The following is an 18,606-nucleotide window of genomic DNA, read 5'->3' as shown; positions in this document are numbered from 1 at the left end:
CCATTTGTGAGTTTTGTGTCTAGGGTAGAGTTGATTTTGGGATCTCAGCAACTAGAGATCATGGGATAGATTACTAACCATAAAGCTAGGTACCACAAATGGCTTTGTGCAAGTTTTGCCTTAGCTCAGGTCCTATATAGATAGAAATATCCCTCCTGAGGTATTATGTCATATTTCTGCTTGTCTTAGTTAAGGTTTCTATTGCTATAATAAAGCACCATGACCAAAAGCAACCTAGGGAGAAAAAGGATTATTTGGATCACACTTACACATCATAATCCATCATCGAAGGAAGTCAGGGCAGGAACCTGGGGACAGGATCTGAAAGAGAAGCCATGTAAAAATGCTACTCACTGGCTTGTTCGTTCTGGCTTGCTCAGCTTGCTTTCTTATACAATCCAGGTCCACCTGCCGATGGATAGCACTGACCACAGTAGGTTGTGTCCTTCCACATGAATCATTTCAGGCCAATTTGAAAGAGGGACTTTGATAATTTAAGATTCCCTCGTCCTACATATGCATAGTTTTGTGTCAAGTTGACAAAAATTGTATGTATGTTTAAAGGTTAAATTCATATACTCTCTTTAACTTTGGAGTAAAACTAAAACTGGGTCCCAGACAAGTGTTGTCTTGAGGAACATGATGTGAAGTAAAACAGCCAGGCACAGAATGATACACACTGTTTTATCTTATTTATACATGTACTCTTAAAAATCAAAATAAATAAGTAAAAGTTGATCAGATGAAGCAAAGTAGAATGGTAGCTAAAGAGAGTGGAAATGAGGTGCTGACATGGAGTTTAGAAAGATGCTGAGGAAATACAAAAAATGAAGTTAAGTGGGCTGAACTAAACTTAAATATAATCCAATACATGATAATAATGGTTAATAAGAGTACCACATCCTGGCAATTCACTGAATAAATTGTAGATGTTCTGAGCATGCGCACAAAGTGATTGTTTTCCCCCTTTCCTTACCAGTTGCCAATGCTCCTTAACTACCTTATTCTTAGGAAGTGTTGCAGCTGTAATCCTGGGCCTTCAAGGGAAATTACTGTAGATACAAAAGGGAGATAAAGAGTGGCAGGGAAAATATAAATATCTGAAGAAGATGCTGGACCCAAGACTCCAGAACAATGAGGTCAGGCCCTCTTCTAGGAGGGAAGGATTGTCGTGTGCAACACTGAAGGAGAGAAAAAAACAAAGAAACTAAAGATCCTTATCGGCATGGAGATGTAGTTCAAATACTGCTGCTATCGAGACTCTGACTTTGGGCCTGTGAGCCTCCATTTCTTCATTGAAATATTGCAACAATAAAACCTACTTTTTATTGGTCACAGTTGAAGCAGGAGTCAGAAGCCACACCAGTCATTTTAACAGTGAGTAGTTAATAAAATTGCTAGCTTAATATTAAACACATGAAACACAGAAAGCAGAACAGTAAGTGATGGAAGTGGGGGGTCAAAAGGAGAAGTTTGTAATTATTCAGACAGAAGCTTACACTGTGACAGTTGCACATAGAAAACCTCAAGTCCCTTGGGAGGAAAATTGGCTGGAGCTGGGGTCTCTGGAGACTGGTGTGTGTCTGTGTGCACATGTGCTGTATCTGAAGGTTCAAGATTCAGATCTTCATGTAGGAGGAATGCTTAGAGGACGATTTTACTACTTTTTTTTTTAAACGTCATTGCAGCCTAGAACCAACTGTTGCTGACATAATACACACTGGGACACTCTTGCTTCCAGAGTTTTGTTCAAGACCTATTAACTGAAACAGAAAGCCCCTAACAGTAAACCTCTCCCCACTCCACCTTTTCCCCCTAACACTCACAGTGGGAGTGGCTGACCCTTTGTAGCTACCAAAATGGAAATGTGGGTTGAAGAGTCCTATGACCCTCTCATAGACCAGAACATAGGAGGACAGATTTGATTTTGACAGCTAATAACAATAATTCTGCCCAGTCTGTCCATTGGCCCACTAAACATGCATGCACACACTTACACACATATTTTAATTACAAATGGTAACAAAAATGCTACTACAATTTTATTAAAATTATGCTACATTTAAAAAAAAAGTTTTTCAACTTCTTTCCAAAATGCAGATACAGAAATTTCTAATAACAATTGTTCCCATCTCAAGAAGGCAAGTCTCCATTTTTGCCTTATCTTAATTCCTCTTCCAAACGTATAGACTCATCTTTTATTTTCAGAAGAGTTCATTGTGTTAGCCTATAAATAATATTCTAAATAAATAAATAAGTAAATAAATAGAGCCTGCAATAAAACTGTCTATACAAATTAGTTGAAAGGGAGAAAAGAAGAAAGATTTGGATATACAGAAGCAATGAGGTAGCTGTGGCTTGTTCTGCTTCTCTGTTCTTTCAGCATTCACCCCAATAACTGGCCTCAGGTTTAATTTTATTAAAAAGACCTTCTAAGACTCATGTTACAGGGGGAAAAGAAGAAAGATTTGGTTATACAGAAGCAAGTGTCTACAAATAAGGCATATTTAAATGTGTGTGTCTATAAATAAGAAGATTTTAGTATGGCAACGGAGATGAGAGACTGAGTCTCAGTGACTCCTGCCGTTTCTAGGGTTTTTTTGTTTTGTTTTTGTATTTTTACTACTATAGTTTTCCACTGACTTCTATTCTTGACCATGAAATTATGAGGAAGAATCAGGGAAAATCTCATGGCTCTAAAAATTCAAAGGATAGGAAACACTCTGTAAAATGAACAGAAGTTGAAAGCAAGCTGACACAGCTACTCTAAAAATCTCATAGAGAAGACTTAAAAAATTCAGTAAGGAAAAATAAAAATCCTACTGCATATAAAAAGAACATTCTCTATCAAATATAACAGTCATACATATATACGCAACAACTACGGGGCTTCCACATTTCATCAAGCACTGATGGACATAAAAGATGAAGTAGATCCTATTGCAATATAATGGGTGATATTGATAACTCTCTCTTATCACAAGATAGGTCATCCAAACAAAATATTACTGGAGAGTTAAATTATTACACAGATAAAATGGTATAATGCATATACACAAAATACTCCATCCAACAGAAAAGTGATACACATTCTTCTCAGCAGCTCATAGAACCTTCTCTAAAAGAGACTCTATTATAGACCCCAAATCAAGTCGTTCTTACTGAAAAGAATCCAAATAATTTCTTGTATTATATCAGAATAAACTACAATAACACAAAATTCATAACATGAAAAACCACAGAAACTGTGCACACACACACACACACACACACACACACACACACACACACACACACACACACACAAACAAACACAAATGGATCAAGGACCTTATTGGAAGACATGAATTTTGAAACTGCCATAGGAGACCACTTCAAAGGACTGGGTGTATAGTTTAGTCATAGTATGCTTGCCTAGGGTGCACAAGGCACTGAATACAATCTCCAGAACACAATCACACAAAATCAAGCAAACAACAACAAAATTCCACTTCAAAAATCAGGTATAGGCAAAGACTTTGATAACATGGAAAATAACCCCAAAACTGTCAAATGGGATTCCATGAAATTATGATGCTTCTGCACAGCAAAGGACCCAATTACCAAAAGGACACTACAGAATAAGGAAAACAATCTTTACCAACTAAACAACAGACAGGCTATTAATATCCATGATATATGAAGAACTGCAAAAATTAAACATCAAACCAACCCATCTAATCAATAAATGAACCAATGAACTGAGCACAAATTTCTTACAAGAAGAAATAGTGATGGCCAATAAATATGTAAAAAAGTTTTCACCATCTTTAGCCAGCAGGTAAATTTAAATAAAAACTGTTTTGAGATAAATAAAATGTGACACATACACATGAAATTTTATTCAGCTCTGGGAAAAAGAAACCATGACATTAGCAGGAAAACAGATGTAACCGGAAATGATTATGTTCAGTGACATAAACTTAACTGAAAAAGACAAATACTGCACATTTCCCCTCATATGTGGAACATAAACTTAAAATGGGACATATGGGGCTAATGAGATGGCTCAGTGGTTAAAAGCACTGGCTGCTCTTCTAGGGCACATAAGTTTAATTCCCAACACCTACATGGCACATAACAGTTCCCAACTACCTGTATCTCCAATTACAAGGTGTATCTTGCCCTCTTCTGGCCTCCTCAAGCACTGTACACATGTGGGCATACATATATGGGCAGACAAAACACCCATACACATAATTTAATAAAATTAAAGATATATGCATATAATGTGTATATGTATTAAAAAAGAGTCTCAGTTTTTATCTTTATGTACTGCTGGATTCAAATGGAGAATATAAACTCTAAAGACAAGCAGATGTTACCTCTGTTCTGGCTAGCAGGTTGTCTGTTCAGGAAGAGGGAACCAGGTTGGCCAGGCAAGAATTTCAGCAAGCAGAGCAAAAGGAAGACTAGGTCCCAGTGCATGGTTGAGTCCTAAGAAGAAAGCAGAGGTTGGGCCTGGTAACCATGCGAGAGGGGAGAGGAAAGACCACACAATTAGCTACATGTTTGCTTAGTGGCAGTCCCCTCACAGGAACAGACTGAAAAGGAAGATTTCTACACTACAGCAGTTATCCACGAACACATTAGAATGATACCCACTGCAAGTAAGCAAAGTGGCGGATATGGTGGATTTAATCATACAACATTGTATACACATCAAAGCAAGGCATAGCATCCCATATGCAAATAGTTGTATTGATTAACCAAAATAATGTTAACAAAGATCCCAAATCAGTATGCTTGGTCTGGGGAAAGAGTTCAGTGTGTAAGAGTACTTGCTTTGCAATCATGAGTACAAGAATTCAATTCTCCTCTATACCCATGAAAGCTGGACACATTATATATGACTATAACCTCAGTACTGAGAGGCAGAAAGTAAAGGGGGGTAGGGCAAACTCCATATTCAGTGACAGACAGTATCTCCAGGAAATAAGATAGAATGTGACAGAACCAGGCATCTTGCAGCTTTCTATGGCTTCTATATGTAGTGCACACATGCTTACACATACATATGCACACATGGAAAAAACTTGTATATCAGGATGTTCCATGTCTCATCACTCCTCTGAGAGTTTTAGGAGTGAATCAATACTTAAAACTTTTCGCTAAGTCATAGCCTGTTTGCCTCCTGCTGGAAGAGACATGTAAAGCTGTCAGAAAAAATGAAGACATCACATCTTATGTGCTCTTGAATCTGGAATCTTAAATGGAAATTTTTGTCCCTCCAGCACAGCTTTAGTTAAGGTCAGGTAGGTTGTCTGTTCAACACTGACTTCTTCAAAACGTTACCTACTAGACATAAACAGTCTGCCAGTATAAAATCCAATTCAAGGGGTACAGATTAAGGTATAATGCAAATTTAACTACAATTTTAGTCATTTGATTGAAGACTATATATGTATATATACAATCTTCAAAGTACCTGTCAATTCCCAGAAAGAATTGAGACACTTCACATTAGGAACAAAACAAACACAGATGATTCTGATGTTCTTCCTTTAAATCTCTAAACCCTGTATTTCTGCCAGGTGTGACAGCGCCTTTTATTTCAGCGATGAATACACAATGACACCACTTCTTAGAAATCTTAGACCAAAGAGAGAGTCATCTCCCCTGCTATCCATTTCTACAAACAACAGCTCCTTCTCAAGTTTCTCCTCCCTTCCTCTCATCTCACATGTAAGCCCATCCTGTTTTCCCAGGGTCTGAGGTTGGAAAGCTGCCTTCATTTCACACAATCTCAGGCTCTGTTTTTAGTGACAATTGTGCTGTGTCCTCTGAAGATGGCCATCTGTTCACCTTGGCGGATGAGAGTGTTTCATTACCTGTCAGTTTTCTAGGTTGGCTCCTTTATCAGTACCATTTGATTCCTGTTGGTGCCAGTCTTCTTTTGGGGCCAGGGAGGTGATTTTACAAGCTCTCTCAGACCCTCAGGAGGTATTTGAGCATCATCCTGATTGTTTGGACATCATTCACCTTCTGTGCATATCAGTGGGCAACCCCTTCCTCACCAGACACATGTTGTGAATGAAAGCTAAATCAGAGAATGTTGAAACTGTTCCTCAGTTATTCACTGTGTCCAAAATAATGCAGAGAGTAAAATAAGCAAAGAAATACGTTGACCAAAAACATGATTAAAAAGCCTCATTATTTGCAACTCAAACTAAGGTTTGATAGACCACCAGTGCCAGGCTAGTTAGCAGCATAGATCTGCCTTTCTGGATTTGAGTCAATTGCCCTTATTGAAATAAGAATCAGGAGATAATTGCAAACCTCTGCATGACCTTGGAAATCATTATAAACTCAGTTCTGGCCTTCTTTCTCCAAACTGGGAAAACATGTTATGAAGCAATGAAGCCATTTGTAATTCTAGTGTAAATTTCAGTCTAAAGCCAGTTTGCCAGAGGTTAGAATTAAATATAGAAGAATCAAGGCAAGGGTACTGGCATTTATTGGAAATCTGCTAGATATCAGTAATTTTTATAATATGGATTCTTCAGGTTATCTTATGTGTGTGTTTATGAAAATTTATCTACAATCAGGCAGTGAATCCACTTTATTCACATTAGTTCAACATTTAAGCATATGTGCTCTAAAAATGTTTTTATGTTTGTTTATCCACTTATTGTCAGGGAGGAAAGGGTATGCATGCCAAGGTACACATATGGAAGTCAGTTTGATTTTTCCCCTTCTACCATATGGATCCCAGGGACTGACTTTAGGTCATGTCTTGATGATAGAACTTTTATATGCTGAGCCATCGTGCTAGTCTTGAGCTTATGTTTTTAAAAATTGTGTCAAGAAGACAATGTAAGACTTTTTAAAGTACACAATATTTGTTATTTTCTATAGACATGGTGATGTATAAAAATTTTCCATAATGTTTTCAACTTTCATAACTGAAGCATATCAAACAACAACTCAACTCCTTGGTCCTGTCCCCTGGTCCTGGTAACTATCATATTTCTGAATGTGAATCTTTTTGTTATACATACAAGTGAGATCATTCACCTTTTTTCCCATTTGCTTCACTCTAGGTTTCTTAAAGGCTTATCCTTCTTACTGAAGATAACAATGTTTTCCTTTTTTAAAGGAGAAATAAAATTTTATTATGTATGTATCACCACATTTTCTTTAACCATTCATCTTTTGATGGGCACTTACCTCATAATGTTTTCATATATTGGTTGTTGTTATGGCTACAGTGAAGATGTAATTATAGTATACAGTTGATATCTTACTTTCAATTCTTTTAAAAATATAGAGAAGTGATATTACTAGGTCTTAAATAGCTCTATTTCTTTAAAGTTTTGAAGAATCTCCATACTATTTTTCCATATCTGCATTTCCTGTTGATTAATAGTGTAGACTCTATATTGTAAAGGAATTTACCTAACAATTGTTTACATGTGCATTGAGAACTACATAGTTAAATCCTTTGAAGCTGTAAAACTAGATGTAAACAAAAGGGAAAATACCATGCCTTGGTTCATGCAATGGTTTCTTGATTACAGCACCAAAATCTCTAGTAACAAAGGCAAAATAAGAAAGATTGTATTAAACTAATCATACCCACAAGCTAACAGCAGCTGGGGCTACCAGCATACAATCAGTCCAGATCATATTTTGGCATAGATAGGGTAGATGATCTCCAGGCCCCAGCCATTGATGTGGATCTCTTTGTAGTTGATAGTTGCTGGAAGAGGGAGAACCATTCTTTGTGGAGGATGTGGCTACTGATAGGATTCCCATATTCAAGAGGATAGGCTCATACCCGCCCATGCACATATGGGCAGCACTGACTGAACTTGGGTGGGTACCAACAAAGACATGAATTTGGAGAAAGATGTGTTGGAAGGGACATGAGAGAACTTAAGAGGGAAAATGGGGAGGTAGTATTGTACTTGGAAGTTTTCCTGTGTCCCGGCTGGCCGGCGGTTGGGACAAATCTCTCCCACTCACATCCCCTAAGTAAACACACAGAGGCTTATATTAATTAAAACTATTTGGCCATTGGCTCAGGCTTACTACTGACTAGCTTGTACACTTAAACTCAGCCCATTTCCGTGAATCTACATGTTGCCACGTTTTCCATGGCTTTACCTGTGTGCCATTATATGCTGCTCCCTGGATGGTGGGCTGGCATCTCCTGACTGAGCCTTACTCTTCCCAGAATTCTCCTTGTCTGCTTATCCCACCTATACTTCATGCCTGCTTACTGGCCAATCAGTGTTTTATTAAACCAGTGTACAAATGCATTATTCCACAGCATGGTATAATCATACTTCATTGTATACATACCTGGCATTCTCAAGAAAAAAAGACAAATTTAAAGTTTTATGCATTTCAAAGAAACTATCACAGTAAAAAGACAAACCATAGAATGCAGAAAACACCTGTAAATAATATATATGTCAAGGTTAATCTCCAGAATGCATAAAAACTATTTGTAATTCAGTGGCAAAACAAAAATCAATATTGGTTATCTTTCTGAAGGATAGCTACCTCATGAGGCAAAGGTTAGGGTAGTTTATATTGATGAGGGAAGGGAACATTGGAAAGTTAGGTTACAAATACAAAATGCCTGTGCATGGTGTCAGAAATCAAGCTGTGTTTTTCCTGACTACGAAGTGCATTGACTCATCCTACTGTACAAGCATGGACTCATGCATGCAGACAGAAACACTGTGGTTTACTGAATGTGAGAATGTGAGAGCAAGGACACTTACAATATGCTGTTGCATATATTACAACCCCTGAGAAGATGTCATATCATAAACAAAATCCCACTTTTGTTGCTGTGCCCATTCCAGTTTTTAAAACATAATGAAAGACTTCTGGTTTGTGGCATAAAACATATGACACTTGCTTGACACCACTTCTTCCAAGAAAGCTGAACAATTAAAATAACAATTCTTGTAGCATGGGTCTCAGACTGGCCCAGTCATTGGTTGACTGCCATGAGAAGGAGCCTGCCCTTGACATTGCCTGGAGTGCCAGGACCCAGAGGCTGGAAGGTCCAGAGACCTAGGATAGAACCAAATAGAACTGAGGGGAAGAAAATCAATGTAATGATGCCTAATGATATTCTGCTATGCACATAGATTGGTATCTAGCCCAATTGTCATCAGAGCAGCTTCATCCAGCAACTGATGGAAACAGATGCAGACCCATAGTCAAACATTAGGCCCAGTTCAGGGAGTCCTAAAAAGAAGGGAAAGAAGGATTATAGGAGCCAGAGGGGTCAATGACCACACAGAGACTCTGCCTGCCATGTGATCAGATTAAGGGCGTGCCACCACCGCTAAACTTCTGCTAAATGGCTCGCTTTTAGCTCTGATCCCCAGGCAACTTTATTTATTAGCATACAAATAAAATTACATTTCAGCACAAATAAAATGTCACCATATACCATAATGGTTAGTTTATTGTCAAATAACAAGCTAGGGTCATCTGGGAAGGGGGAACCTAAATTGAGAAAATGGCTAAATCAAATTGGCCTGTAAGAAGTCTGTTGTGCACTTTCTTGATTAATGATTGATGTGGAAGGGTTTGGCCCACTGTAGTGGGAGACACTCCTGGGCAGATGGTCCTAGATGCTATAGGAGACTGAGCAAATCATTGGGAGAAAGTCAGTAAGAAGCATTCTTCCATGATCTTTACTTAGTCCCTACCTCCAAGTTCCCTTGGTGATGGGCTATAAACTATATAAGCCATATGATTAAATGAACCCTTTCTTTTCTGAGTTACTTTTGATCATAATGTTTGTCAAAGCACTAGAAAGTAAACCATACCAACTATTGACAAAACTATATTTTGAAATCTTCCATATTCAATCCATCTAATTCCCAGGCTAACTCTACCTAATACTCTATTATCCTCATTTTTCTAAATAGGGAATTGAAGCATGCAGAGTTAAATGACTTGTCCAAGGGTGTGGTTACATCTTTCTGGTGAAGGAGTAAGCATTGTGTTTGGCACATGTCATTAGGATCCCCTATTATACAGTTGAGTTGTGCTGCTTTTCCAATCATGGTCCAAGCAGCCAGTCTTCTCTCTCTGACTCTTGTTCCTTCTGGATGTTTTGTTTATTTGCACAGCCATGTTCTCAGGAGCTATGGGTAACAAATATCAAAGGAGTGTAACACATATTTAGATTCAGAATGTTACCGTGGAGATGATAAAAGGAATCCATGACTTCCAAACCCTCTTGGGTATGATGGAGCTAAGTGAATACATCTTGGGTGTATAAGGGTTAATTTTATAAGTCAATTTCAGTGGGTCCTTGTATACCAACATTTGGTCAAACATTACTTTTTGTGATTATATTAGGGTGTTTTTAGGTGAAACTTACATTAAAACTGCTATTTATTCACCGAAGATTGCCCTGCAGAATGGTGGGTCTTGTGTGATCAGTTAAGGCCTTACTAGAACAGACTACTGACTCAGAATAAAGACTGAACTAGAACTAAGTCTTAGCCCAGGCATGGCATTTCTGCTCTGAAAATTAAACCTTTGTGAGGTGAAGGCAGGAAAACAAAGAGTTCAAGATCATCCTTGGACTGATAAGAGACTTGGAAGCCACCTTGGGTCACACAGGACCCCATCTCAACTAAACAAAACAAAGTGAAAAACAGCTCTGATTTTACCCTTCTATCCACCTTTAGTCTTAGATAGTATCTTTCTGAAGTTGTAACCTGCTAGTTTGCCTTACCATTTTTTAACTTACCAAGTATCCCATAATCATGTGTCTTAGTTAGGGTTTACTATTGCTGTGAAGAGGCACCATGACCATGGCAACTCTTACAAAGAAAATATTTAATTGTGGTGGCTCCCTTACAGTTCAGAGGTTCAGTCCATCATGGCAGGGAACATGGAGGCATTGCAGGCAAGCATGGTGCCAGAGAAAGAGCTGAGTGTCCTATATCTTGCAGAAAATAAGAAGTCGACTGTCACACTGAATGAAGCTTGAGAAAAAGACCTCAAAGCTCACCCCTTACAGTGACACACTTCCAACAAAAGGTGTGGCCTAGATTAAAGGTGGGCCCTCCAGCCTCAAGATCTGGATTAAAGGCATGTGTCATCCAGCTTCCTCCAACAGGATCACATTTCCTCCAGCAAGGTTACACCTCCTAAAAGTGCCACTCTCTATGAGCTTGTGGGGGGCCAAATACATTCAAACTACCATATCATGTCACCTACTCCTCTTTCTTATCTCTTTATCAATATAACTCATAACTACATAGCATTTTCCTATGGAAAACAACATAGACCAAGACATGACATTTGGAGCATGTGGCTCTCTCTCAATAGAACAATCACTGCAATCACTCTCTATCTCAAACATAACTCCAAAGTCCGGCTGCTCATAAATTGGCTCCCTTACATCTTGGTGCATTGTAGAAAAATGGTAAGAAAGTGAAGATGGTTGTGGGGTAAGGAGGTTTGATTCAGAGGCAATGCCAGAACTTTGCAACATCTTGATAGTTAGTGCTGTTAAAAGCAGGAGGAGTCTTCCCTTTCCCTCAAAGATGTTTATGAGAAGAGACTCACATGTGCCTGTGACTCTGTGCCATGTGGACTTCTATTCCCTGGGGCCATTTGAGAGTCTTTGAAGCCCAGAATATGAAAACAGTGAATCAGATCATTTCTACTGATGCTCCGGAATTTTTGCCCATCATGAAGTTCAACCCTGACACAGTGAAGAATGATGGAGAGAGAGGAAGAACAAACAAGGAAATGAGGTACTAGGCAAACAGGTCCCCAAACAGCTTTAAGAATGAAATGGAGGCAGTAAACACTTGTCATCTGTGACAGAACATAAAAAAGCTGCCCTAGAATTTTCCGGGAGGTGACTGACCTTAAATAAAGAGGGACCAGTGTCTTCAAGGTTGGAATGACCTTGATTTCAGGAGGTTGACAAGAGAACAATAAGAAAGAAAGTGAAGAAAACAATGAAGCAGGATGTAAGAAAGTAGAGATTCATCTCTGCACACAATTAGCAAGAGAAGAAGGAGGACCCAAGGAACATCCTGTCCCTCCTTCATGTCCCTTTCTTTTAATTTGTGGAGAGTTACCTTGAACACATTCCTACACTGACAGGAGGAATTAGAGAAAACAGTAGTTGACAGAATACTGTCTTTAAGAGGGTCAGAGGAGATGACATCAAAGCAGACATAGAATAGCTGCACAGCAAGTACTCCATGTAGCTCTGTGGTGTCCCTGGACTGCCATGCACCTACAGCCTCCTGTCAGTCAAATGTTAGAGAAGAAACATGGGAACCTGTAGCTGACAGTGTGGATGCTGTATCCAGATCCTCTCAAATTCTTTCTATGTTTATTTGCTGTTTGTTTATTAAGGTATGTGTTTCCTTAGCAACTCTGAACATGCTCCAAGTCATCTTGGCTCATGGAACAGATACATAAAGCTCTTTTTGGGAAGGCTGTCCTCAAGCTCCCAGATAGCTGGATTACCGGGAAAAAAATCTAGAAACTCATTTAACTGGATATCACACTCAACTGGGTATCACTTGACTAAGGGCAGCAATATGTAGGACTCACTCTCTTTCCTTAGCAGAAAAAAAAGTCAGAGGTCCATTTCACACTTAAGAGCTTTCCTTGGAGAGCAGATTGAGGCCAACCCTCTATGAGACCTTCATTGAGCTCTGGGTCTTTTTTGACAATTTCCATCTTTCTGTCTTTTCTGCAATTTTCTGTAACAGATGTTCCTTAGTAAATGATTTGTAAATACATCTTCACTTCAGAATAGACTTTTGAGGATAGCACCTAAATTATATGCTTTTGTTAATAACTTTAAATGACTAAGTCAATAAGAGGAAATGTCAAAGAAGAAATCGGCAGGGTCCAGGAACCAAAAATAAAAAGTTTCCAAGAGAAAGATGCCTCAAGGCTCTGAGAAACTTCTACTCCCCTAGGAGTGACAAGTAGGCTGAATCTCTAGTGGTTATTTTACTTGCAGAGTAAAGGGTCAGGTGAAAGGACACCCAGACTTAGTCAACAGTTCAAGATGTAGGCAAGATCTATGCTCCAAAATGGTCCCAAAGACGCTAAAGTACATGCTAATTGTGATCCAAGGGACAAGAAATTGGAAATGTGTCCATGCTAATGTCTTTGAACTTTCATTATTATGATACAGTGAGTCAATGCATGTTTTCACAAGGCTCATTTTATTTTTTCTCACATAATGGCACATTTGTAACGGTTGTACAGCTGCAACACGTGTGCATTATGTAATGATGAAATCAGAACAGCTAACGGGTTTTTTACATCCAGTACTTGTCATCTCTTAATGGGGGCATTTAAATATTGTCTTTTTGAGAGTTTGAAAAAGAATATTTGGATATCTGGGTACCTTAAGCACATGATTGACAGCAGAACAAGGAAGGCTAATTGCCAGCCCTGTCTCCACCTGTTTGCAACTAGGCTGGGGACCCATAGTTGGGATCTATTTCTACTGAAACAAGGAGAAATAGTACACTACATGCCTGTGCATCTAACTGATGGTGCCAACTATGTTCCCTGAAGGTATTAATAGAGTTTTTTTATATCATTAATTCAGCAAATTGCCTCATGAGAGTGACATATATTTATGTGATATCTTTTTCCCCCCTGTTACTTTGCTATCTCCTTGGGAAACTCCCTTGCAGAACTAACAATTAGCATATGATTAAATATAAAAGCAATCAACCCAAGAAGATGCCTCCTATAATTTCCAGCAATCTTGCCTGGGCCTTGCATCCTTCATTGTTTGATAACTCTAGCCCAGGTAGCAAAACATTCAATTATGAGCAGTCCCAATATTGAAAGCAGGAGGCCTGGATGCAATACGAAATCAAACAAATGAGGGCTGCCTCATTCCTTTGCAGCCTACAGAGATGAGGGGGTGGGGACCAGCAGGTGTGAAAATATGCACATTGACCTGAAGTCCGAGGGATCTGCTAATGAAGGCAATCTGGCCAAGCAACCTTGGAAAAGATATACACAAGCTCTTTGTTGCAATTCTCTCTGCTTTGCTATTAAAATATGTCCTTAGGAGAGAAATTCTATATTTCCAGAGCAGGTTAGTGGGGCCAATATAATTCCAAGGGTAATGGTAGTCATTTGGAAAACAGGGCAGCCAGGAGCCAGGTTGATGTTTACTCTGTGCCAAGCCTTTCAGTAATATTTTTCCGAACTCGCACAACAATTTCACCAGGGCATTTATTGTCCTCATTATAAATTTGCAAAACAATGATTCAGAGCATCCATTAGAAATTGATTTTGATGGGTTGGTAAGGAGGGGAAGAGAAAATAAAGGTGCTTTTTAGGTGTTCCTGGAGAAGTACACACAATTTGACACAAGGTATTCACTTTTAAGTTTCACAGATAAAAATAATGTTTAATACAAATGGAAGCAGGCAAAACTGGGCTAAGCTTCCCATCCTGCTCAGTGAAGGAGAAGTTAAGTCATTTATGCTGTGAGTCGGGGTCCATTCAGGTGCACAGGTTCCCAAGTGGGGCTCCAGTTCCACAAGAGGTTGAAGAAGGCAAAGAAGCTTAGGAGATTCCAAGCCCATTACATGGGACATGTGTTGCTGGAGGGTTTCTCTCCAGGTTCCCCAAGCCCCGCAGTCCCACAATCCACTTATAAAATAATCACTCAGATGCTTATATCACTTATAAACTGTATGGCCGTGGCAGGCTTCTTGCTAACTGTTCTTATATCTTAAATTAACCCATTTCTATAAATCTATACCTTGCCACATGGCTGGTGGCTTACTGGCGTCTTCACATGCTGCTTCTCCTGGCGGTGGCTGCAGTGTCTCCCCCTCCTTTTTCCTGTTTCCCCAATTCTCTCTCTTTGTCCCGCCTATACTTCCTGCCTGGTCACTGGCCATCAGTGTTTTATTTATATAGAGAGATATCCACAGCACTTCCCCTTTTCTTCTTTTTTTTAAAAAGGAAGGTTTTAACTTTAACATGGTAAAATTACATATAACAAAACAATTATCGAGCAAGAATTGCAGTTACAATATTAAAGATGTCCTATCTATCTTAATTTGTGAGTTTAAGGTTTTATATCTAACTTATCTTTTATCATATTGAGAAAATCACAACTATCTAGTCTTTAACCACATCAAAGACCTGAGAAGGAACATAATGGTACCTGAGAAATGGTAGATGGATGCAGGCAACTTTTGGGAATCTTACAAGAGTAGACCAAGACAGCTGGCAGCCTGGACAGTCACCTAATGTTTCTCAGCATTGTTGGTGCATTCAAATTGGCTACAGGCCTAGAGTATCTGACAGACCATTTTCAGAAGCAGGAATTCTGAAAGACCATCTTACCCTGTCTTGGCAGAGTACAGTGGTCGCTTTCCTTGTGTCCCACTTGTCCAGAAAGGACAGCATTGCATTTGTACTGTCAGCCGTCAAGGCAAGGGCAGTTCTTTGCCCAGTAGGCCATTTTGTGCCAAAAAGACAAACTTCCAAATGAAAATGTCTTAGAAGCCCAACATTCTCTCGGGATCAGTTGGTGCAGCCAGGAGCAATTGTGTCTCACGTCAACAGAATTCTAAGTTATTTAAATGCCATATTCTCTAGGTCTATGAAGTGTTTGAAGATTACCTATCTATCTGAAATATATCTATGTATACCTAGAAAACTTAACTAACATGGCTACAGATATGATTATCATAGATGACTAATTATTAATCTATTTTTTAATTATCCATTACAATTTTAAATGAGTTACATAAACATAATACCTCAAACAAGAATAGAAATATATATATATATACACAGTATAACAATATTAACTTCAAGTTTGTATCAATAAACTAAAATCCATACCAATGTAAAACATTTTAAACATAAACTAAAATCTATACCAATGTAAAACATTTTAAACAAGTTGTTCTTTAAAAGTAGGTTCATTAATCTACTCTTTTATCTTATCATCTCTATATCCTCCTATATATCTATATTATATCCCCTTTTGTTTTTTAGAAAGAGATCACATTTATAATCAATTTGTTTTAAATAGAAATATTGGTTTTTCTCTGTCCCACACCAGAGGGCTCTTCTGATTTGGGACACAAGAATCTCTTAACCATTTTTTTTTTTAAAAAAAAAAAAACAATATGTCTGGGTTTAGAGGGGGAGTGAGCCAATTCCACCTCTAAAGCCAGCTTGGTATATTTGGGAATTTGGGTGTAGCATCTCTTACTACTTCCTGCTGGAGGGGGGCGCTGTATCTTATGGGGATGCAAAGAAAATTTTAGACCTATGGGGTAGTCCGTGAGGCTGTATTGTTTGAACCAGTTGCCTTGAAACCGCTCTGGATGTTGGATCATCTGGGCCATGGTGTCATCGGAGACCTTTCAGGGGGTCTTGGCTGGTGAAACCTGATGTATCTTAATCTGGAACAAATCCACAGTCTCTGGCTTTCTGTGGAAACAAAAGCAGAACCTCTTTTCCAAAGCAACATATCCTTAAATCCAAATTTTGAAGTCAAGGTACCTTTAAAATATACATTTTGGCATAACTCAACAGCTTTTGCAATCAAATGTTTTTCTTCAGTTATGAATATCAAAGACAACATAATCCAGATTCTCTGTGTGGTAGCCATCATTACATGGCTTATTTTTTATATTACCTTGAGCCTTGAGCCTATTGCTTTAAACTGTACCATTCTAAGACTGAAACGGCGCTGTGGCTGCTGGCTCCACCCACTTCAGCTTCCCAACATGGCAGTGGTACATTTTCCACCAGCTCTGGGAGTCATCAAGTCTCAGAAATAGTGGGTCTAAGCTTTTATCAAAGCAGCGTGTAGCCCAGAAACCTTTTTTTTTTTTTTTAAATAATAGTAAAGACTAAATCTACCACACAGCTTAATGTGCCGCTGGCAGACGCCTCATTTCCACCATACTGCCGGTCAAACGCACACGCCAGGAACCCGCCAGTGTTCAAACCTGCGTTTTGCGGCGTCTAGCTGCCCGTATGAGACAAGAAGCAGGAACCTGGTTTTGGCTCTGTTTAGAATTGGTTATTAAATATTCTCAGGTTTAAGGTGGAAACTCGAGCCGTTGGGCGCCATTTGTTGCTGGAGGGCTTCTCTCCAGGTTCCCCAAGCCCCGCAGTCCCACAATCCACTTATAAAATAATCACTCAGACGCTTATATCACTTATAAACTGTATGGCCGTGGCAGGCTTCTTGCTAACTGTTCTTATATCTTAAATTAACCCATTTCTATAAATCTATACCTTGCCACGTGGCTGGTGGCTTACTGGCGTCTTCACATGCTGCTTCTCCTGGCGGTGGCTGCAGTGTCTCCCCCTCCTTTTTCCTGTTTCCCCAATTCTCCTCTCTCTTTGTCCTGCCTATACTTCCTGCCTGGTCACTGGCCATCAGTGTTTTATTTATATAGAGAGATATCCACAGCAGACATGGCTTAGAAATAGCTAAGAAACCACATTATTACTAAGTTACAAAGACAGGGATACACTTATCAATTAGGCAAATAATCATCTAATAGATGGAAATCCATTTACTACTTATTGAGCAACTGCATGGGCCTACTATTGTACTAGATAAGGAAGTGTATTATTGAACAAAACAGAGTCCATGCCACATTTACAAGTTAGGAGAGGGAGAAGATGTGGAATTGAGTCTGGAGACACAGTTTTTACTTCGAAGTGAGTACTGCACTTCTCAGCACCTGTAACCATAACCGGTAACTGTTGCTCAAGAGGAACTAACACCCTCTTCTGGACTGTGTAGTCACCTGCACTCAATTGCACAACATTCACCCCCAACCCAAACACACATATACACACAATCAAAACAAAATCTTGTCAATGTAAGTGTGTAATACACGATAAAAAACAATGATCAGGTAGCATCAGGCTAGGCAGGAGAAGGCAAAGTGGGGGTGAGGGTGGGGTCTGTAGGAAGGATAGATGGATTGCAGAAGTGGTGCTTGAGCTGAGAAGTGAGCGACATGAAAATTCCATGGATGAGTGGGCTGAGGAGGAGACACGTGAGGTGCATTTACAAACCCCAGACAATCAACATGAGCGGGAGAGTCTCCTGAGCAGCAACACTGTACACACGGAGCACAAATTGGTAATTGTAGTAAGGTTTGGAAGTAATGAACCGACTGATAACTAATAGTGATAGGCATGTGTTAATCCCACCTGCTGAGAATAAGACCACTCCCACAGGTTAAAGCTAAATTTGAAGCAAGCTTTAATTAAATACTGGCCAGGTGAATGAACTCTGGTCAGGTCCATATCCAGGCTCCCAGAAATGGCCCTGAGTCATGGTTTGCAGGGGCTTAAAAAGGAAAAATCCACAGTGCATCTTAATTCCCATCAGGTGCAATCAGGGACAAGCATACATTTGGATGTATTTCTTGTCCATGTACCTCCCGCCCACATGTGATCAAGCACATGTGGGACAGCCGTGTCAACCAAAGTTGTTTAGGGGAGTGAAAACATGTGATTTGTTATCTCCCATAAACAGCAGCCTCTAACATTTCAGGAATTATCTGTCCTTGG

General features: G+C 39.2%; 1 long non-coding RNA gene across 1 annotated transcript in view; it reads right to left on the bottom strand.

Moving 5' to 3' along the window:
- The window catches only part of LOC143267514 (uncharacterized), a 64,617-nt gene that overhangs the window by 25,016 nt on the left and 20,995 nt on the right, over positions 1-18,606 (bottom strand). The window contains exons 2-3 of the long non-coding RNA XR_013042651.1: positions 4,365-4,476; positions 270-321 (exon numbers count right to left, since the gene is read on the bottom strand). This is a non-coding gene — a long non-coding RNA (uncharacterized LOC143267514). The remainder of the gene's footprint in view (positions 1-269; positions 322-4,364; positions 4,477-18,606) is intronic.

Source organism: Peromyscus maniculatus, chromosome 10, assembly GCF_049852395.1.
Source record: "Peromyscus maniculatus bairdii isolate BWxNUB_F1_BW_parent chromosome 10, HU_Pman_BW_mat_3.1, whole genome shotgun sequence".
Lineage (NCBI taxonomy): Eukaryota > Metazoa > Chordata > Mammalia > Rodentia > Cricetidae > Peromyscus > Peromyscus maniculatus.
Note: the sequence above shows the minus strand (reverse complement) of the source record. Positions and strands in the feature narration are given on the sequence as shown.